The 6,443-nt window shown below is 51.8% G+C and overlaps 1 protein-coding gene across 1 annotated transcript in view; it reads right to left on the reverse strand.

The window, feature by feature from the left end:
- LOC109323191 (vasoactive intestinal polypeptide receptor 1-like) overlaps positions 1-6,443 on the reverse strand; it is a 47,622-nt gene that overhangs the window by 27,955 nt on the left and 13,224 nt on the right. The gene's annotated exons all lie outside the window — the stretch shown is intronic.

The raw sequence follows: 6,443 nt of genomic DNA on the forward strand, positions 1-6,443 counted from the left end.
CAGGAGGCGCTACTTCACTATCAGGGTGGCTAGGGTCTGGAACGAACTTCCAAGAGAAGTGGTGCTGGCTTCTACCCTGGGGGTGTTTAAGAGGAGGCTTGATGCACATCTTGCTGGGGTCGTTTGACCTCAGTATTCTTTTCTGCTATGGCAGGGGGTCAGACTAGATGATCTGCTCAGGTCCCTTCCGACCCTAGAAACCATGAAACTATGAAACCAGGAGTGCTGCAGCTGCTACATGCGAAGACAGCCCTTGATATATTGATCCCCAGAGCTCCCTCCTAGTCCATGTCTCGCCCCAGTGGGACAAGGACTATCTCAGAACTTCCTATGGGAACTACCTTCTTGGTGGTTTGGAGTGCCTGGGAATATCCTGTTACTAATCCCACCAAGATTTGTGGCAGAGCCCCTGGTGCTGCACAAAAGCAGCTCAGCTCATACCAACAGCTCAGGGCTCTTAAACTCAGAAGTCACTCTGCTTTGCCTATCATTGCGAAGTTTTCAGACACAAAGCTCAGAGATCCTTGCATTATCCAGTCCCTTCCCACTAGCCTGGGTGAGTACAGGGAACATCATTTGTTAAAATGTTCAGTCAAAGCCTGCTTAATTTTCATTTTATTTTCGGAAGATTAAAGCAGAAATACACAGATTCTTTTCCTGCCATTGCCCTTGCACAGACGCAACCACTGAGGTGGTAGAAGAAAGCAGACTTCAATAAACTCAGGGAGTCAGTCTCTAAGATCCATTAGGAAGCTGGTCAAAGAGGGGAGGTTGAATGGTGGGCAGAGCAGGTTGGCAAAGTGGTCTGCTGCCAGATGCTACTCCAAAAAGGGCCATACTGGGTCAGTGATTAGCTCCACCAGCCTAAGGCATGTGCAACAGCACAGCTAGGGGATGGACAGGGGAATCTGTACATGCCTGTGTGGTGGGCCAGTAGGGGGCACTCTTGCGCAGAGATACCTGCCACCCCATCAAAAAACAAGCTTCAGATGCCTTCCCACAGGCACCAACATCTGGCCAGCCCCCTTTCTGGAGCAAACCCACAAGCCTACGGTAACTGTTGCCACCACCTGGGATCTAGTCTTTGTCTGGGCTGTGTGCCCCCTGGGGTACAAAGACCTTGTACACCTTGAGGGTGCTTAACCCACTGTGAGAGCTTGGGATGCTTCCTTTACCCTGAAGGACAGAAAGTAGCCTCCCTTAGTCAGCCAGCAGGGAGCAAAAAGGCTTGCCCAATCCCTCTCAAGCATGTACAAGGCTGGCACTACCCAATATCAGACAGCTTTATTGGGTAGTGAGGGTAGGCATGGAGAAATGTACAAGTCAGAGAAGTAACAACAGAATAACCCTGACCAAACAGAGGTGGCTTGGTAGTCTTTTGATATGCTTCTGGAACACTGTTACTGGCTACATTTCAGGTAAGTTACTCGCATGTTCATCTGGAGTCTAGAAGAGCTCCAGAGGCCACGTGCTTGCTTCACATTCCCAAATATGTTGCCCCCTACTTCCTCATGGAGGGGCTGTTTTATGCCACTGCTGTGACCTCATCACTAAATCCCTACCAGAAGCAGGCCCATTGGCTGCTGACTGGTGCTTCCAAATGACATCACCTTCCTAGGCGAGAGGATTAGTCACATGACCTGCAGTGGTGGAAACTCTTAAACAAAGAAAGAGAGAGCTCCTCCCTCCCCATGGGATTTACAACCCTGTTACCTAGGAGACCAGGTGAATCCAGGTGAATTACAGGGTTTATAACCAGAGGGGGAGGGTCTGGGCTGCTGCATTACAGCAGAGAGACAGACTGGGGGGCACTGGCGACACAGAGGGGGTGCATGCGGGTACATGTGCACCCTCTGAGAGTGGCAGTGCACCCCCTGAGAAAGGTACCACCAACACTGTCGGCAGCGCCTGCAGGTGGTCACCACTTGCCACCCTCCCCTCGCCGCTGACACTGCTGGTGGCATCTATGGCTGATCCGCAATCGCTGCTGGCCGCCACTGCCAGTGGTGTCTGCGGGTGGTCACCAACCACTGGTTGGCACTTGCCACCCACCACCACCAGCGCTGTGGCTGCCTGCGGTAGCTCCCCACTTGCCTCTGCCACACTCCCACCGCCGACAGCTCTGCTGCCACCTGCGGGAGCTCGCTGTGCCCCCCCCAGCCTCCGGAGGCATGCGTTGTTCATGCTGGGGGCTGATTTCTCCACAGCCTTCTCCTGTTTAAACCACTGTCCCCATAACCCCAGGAGGAGTCTGTCTGCAGGAGGCAGAGTATCATGAGTGCCCTGAGTCACTTAGAGAAAGGAAGAAAATCTTACTGGAAAACCCTTTGGAATTCACCCCACAGGAGTCAGCTCCAGGCACCACTGGGAACAGGAGAATAGAGTGACCAGGCCTCTGCCTGCCCTGGGACATCTCCTGCTATGCTCCTGTGCTGCGTGACATCTGCTGTATTTCACAGGCAGGCATATCGTTCCTCAGATACATTTCTGAGAGCTCTGGGGTCTGTGACAGGGATAGTTCAGCAGGATTCTAAAAGGAACCGGGAATCTGTTCCATCCTTTCCTGCCATCTGGCCAAGAAGCAGCTAAAAGCCTCCTCCAGAGCATCAGTGCTCAGCCAGCTACCAGGGTATGTGCCACAAACTCCCCCCACAATGCACACACTACTCATTAGAGCTGCCCTGCTGCTAGGAGCCTGCACAGTATATTCCCCAGTGCATGCTTGTGTGTGCATGCATGCTTGCCCCTGCTTGTGTGCGCCTGGGTGTTCAGGAGCATGAAGGTGTACTTGTGCACGCATTCGCTTGTGTGCAATGTCTATGCATATAGGCTCAAAGGTCTTTTGCTGACCCTGGACCCTCCTCTCTCTGACGCCCACTCCATGAACAAAGCTTGGAAATGGCTAAGACCCTTGTGCTCATGGCACAATCACAGCACAATATGCTCTTCAAGCTCCACGTGTCTCACCACAGCACAGCCCAGCTGGCTCTGTCACATATACAACCCAAGGCATGCAATGGCCTCAGCAAACAGTGCGTCAGCCAGGGCAGCTCTCATGCTTGACTGAGAGAGCTTGGCAAAGCAGCCAACTGGAGCCTCTCTGCTAGGGTTCTGCCCTTGTTTCTCAGCCTGGTAAGACACTGTGACAAAGGTGATAGGACTGAGCTGACAGGACTATCCCTAGAGGTGCTTGCACAGGGCATGTTTGGCATTCATTGCAGAATGTCTGTACATTGGAATAGCAGTGGGGTGAGCAGGGCAAGGGGTGGCCATACCCAGGCATCAGGCCTCCTCCTGTCCAGTATGACCCCTTAGTAAGTCCTATCTAGTGAGTGCTTGGGATAGGGGACAGGGAAACAGTAGGGGAATAGACAAGTGCACCCACCTGTGCCCTTTGATAATGGCAGGAGCATATGAACAGTAGTATCCTGGCTTCTTTATCCAGTGAGGCATCAAAATCTGCCTGCTGTCACCACCATGGGGCATAGCTTCCTTCTACCTTACAGATGCCCCATAACCCCTTCAAACCAACTACCCAAGCAAAAACCTTCCACCTTTCCCTGCACTGCGCCAGTCCTTGTGTGCAGCAAGGCTACAGCGGCTGGGTCAAGTGGGGGGCCCAACCTACCATCAGAGAGACCCTTCCCTTTCCTGCCTGCCCCTACCTCAGGCCTGGCCCAGGCCCAGAGTGAATTGTGCTGGTTGATGCTTGCCCTCATCCCAGAACCCTCCATGCCTTTGGGTCATTTTCAGTCTGGATGGGGGGGAGGGAAGAGAGGGTGAACAGCTGTGGATCTGCCCTTAGTTCCAAGACAGAGAGCACAGGTCTTCTCCTCCTACAGGAGGCTCTGGCTCAGTCTCAGCAGCATCAGTCCCTGAGTTCCAACATTTGCTTTGCATGAGAAACATCATCTGTCCTCTCACACCAGCATGCAGCTCAGGTGTGTGTTATGCTCTGTTGCTATTAGGGAAGTGCCCTATGGAGGTAGTGGCCACTGTGTGGCAAGCCTTTGTGATGCAGGCTTAGATCTGATCATGCCAGGAGAGCACAGCCCGTGCTTTTAGCCAAGAACCAGTCTTTGGCTGTCTCTGTAGGTTCACATCACGTAGCACCAGGCTGTGGAGGAGCTGACAGGCTTGGTATAAATCCACACAGACAGCGTATCCTGCTTTGGATTCCTCTCAGGGCTGGATGGAATCAGAAGGCTGCATTTCCTTCAGGCCTTTTACCTTCAGATCTGGGCTCCTGCCCAGCTTGTTCAGACAGCACCCCAAGCGGTCTGACCATCTTGGGCTCAGCAGACATCTTGTTTTATGAAATGATAGCCACAGGCATGATGGCTCACAACATGGCAGCCAGACCTCAGCCATGTTCCCCTTCTGAGTGACCATCACACAAGCCCTTCATCCCTGAGAGACTCCCTTCCAGGTAACACAGGAACTGGAAGAGCACCGGTGCATTGGGAAGGCCAGCAGAATCAAATGAAACATAAACCAAACATGGTCCTTATGGTGTGGAGAGGAATCCTCCATGAAAGCTGGTGGAGCCCCAAGGGGAAAGACTTGGACCCTGAAAGCCCTGAGGAAGGTTGCCGAGCATGGGATGGAGTTAGAAAGGGAACATAATGGAGGAACTTCAGGGCCATTCCTGGGGAAGCCAGTGAGGAAAGTTAGAATCTCCTTACCCAAAGCCATGCGCCATCCTGGCATGTTCCAAGAACAGGACAAAACCACAGATCAGCTCCTCACGACTGAGCCTAAAATGTCCCTCATCTTTTAGCTTCAGGGTAGGTAATTTGAAGAGCTAGCAATTCCAGCTGTTGATTTCTCTGGGTTTGCTTGGAGTGGTGTGATGCAGTGCGTGCCCTTGTCTTCCCAGTGTGCAATGGCTTGGGCCCAGCATATCTCCAAGAGCCTATAGCTGTGGGGTGAGAACTGCGGCCAAGTACTCCACACCTCATGTGCAATCCCCAAGAGCCTTCCATACAGTCCGAGCTCCCTCAGGGAATGGAAGTAACCTCCTCAGAAGCAGTGCAAAGCTCCCTACCTTCTGCTCCATGTGCCAAATGCACCTCTTCCCTTGCCTTCTCCAGTATAAACACAGAGCAGGGTGGACTGGACACACAAACAAAACCCTAACACATCCACTCATTTCCACTGAACATGAAGCACCTACTCTGGGTTCTTTTAAGAAACATTTGGACGCTTCTCTTGCTGGGATCCTTTGACTCTAGCTGACTTCCTGTCCCTGGGGCAGGGGGCTGGACTCAATGATCTTCCAAGGTCCCTTCCAGCCCTAATGTCTATGAAATCTATGAAAAAAAAAACTCTGAGGAAGGGAGGAAACAAAGGACAAGTCCTATCTGACCAAGGTTAATCCCGGTGCATGCTACCTGGGTGAAGGGTGTTTGGAGACCTAAGTGACGAGTACAGCATGAGACCGACTGAAGCAGAGCAGAACGCTCTCTCTGTCCAATCGACCCTAAGCTGGCTCCCTCGTATGGCCAACAATCCTCACTCAGGCTAGCGTTTGTCCACAGAGCAAGGAATTGAGCCAAGGGCCAGAAATTTAAGTGCATCCAGTTGGGACCCACCATGCACTGTATGCAGTGGGATACAGGCAGCATGGGATGCTCTTTCCCCTCTTGCCCTTCCAGCTCATGCAATATTCAATTACACAATACCTGCTGAGCCAAACCCAAACTTCACCTCTGCTTTCCCTGCAGAACAAACTTAAATGAAAACTTCTCCAGAATGAGGGACCCACCAGCTCTTAAGCCCCACTATCTTGCACTCTGTATCTTCTTGTTGGTGTCTGAGCTGAGCACACACTGGTGGCTGGGAGTAGGGTGGGAGCAAGGTATTTCAATGCAGTGGCCTCTTTGAGGTAAAGGACCAGATCCCCCAGGAATAAAGGCCAGTGACCCACAATTAACTGTTTAATGACAGCTCTGGAGAGACCAGGGGGGCCTGTGCCCTGGAGTTTAGGGAAGACTTTCAACAGGAGCAGACCAGAAGGAGCCAGTTCCACAGCCACCCTGCAGCACCTTATGGCCCATTGTAATGGCCTGCAAGAACAGCAAGGCAGTTTTAAGCCTACTTGTGAATATCTTTGAGATTCTGAAAACTTATCCCAGACAGTTGTCCAGCCCACTTTCCTGCCCTTCCCTGCGGCTTTTCATCTCTAGCTCCAGCTTTCAAAGCATCCCACAAAAGATAACTTTAAAACCCCCAAGTTGTTCTTTTTTTTGTACGAAAAGAGATTGGTTACATCAAACATAAGCAGGAACATTCTAATGTTCTTACAAGGCTGCAACTGAACTCCAACTAGCTTCCAGCATCAAGGACAATAAAAAGTCCCTTTTCAGATATGTGGAAAGCCGGAGGAAAAGCAAGGGCAACATTGGACCCCTGCTGAACCAGATGGGACAGCTGACAACTGA

Source organism: Crocodylus porosus, unplaced genomic scaffold (genome assembly GCF_001723895.1).
Source record: "Crocodylus porosus isolate Cpor-Errol unplaced genomic scaffold, CroPor_comp1, whole genome shotgun sequence".
In the NCBI taxonomy this organism is placed as follows: domain Eukaryota; kingdom Metazoa; phylum Chordata; order Crocodylia; family Crocodylidae; genus Crocodylus; species Crocodylus porosus.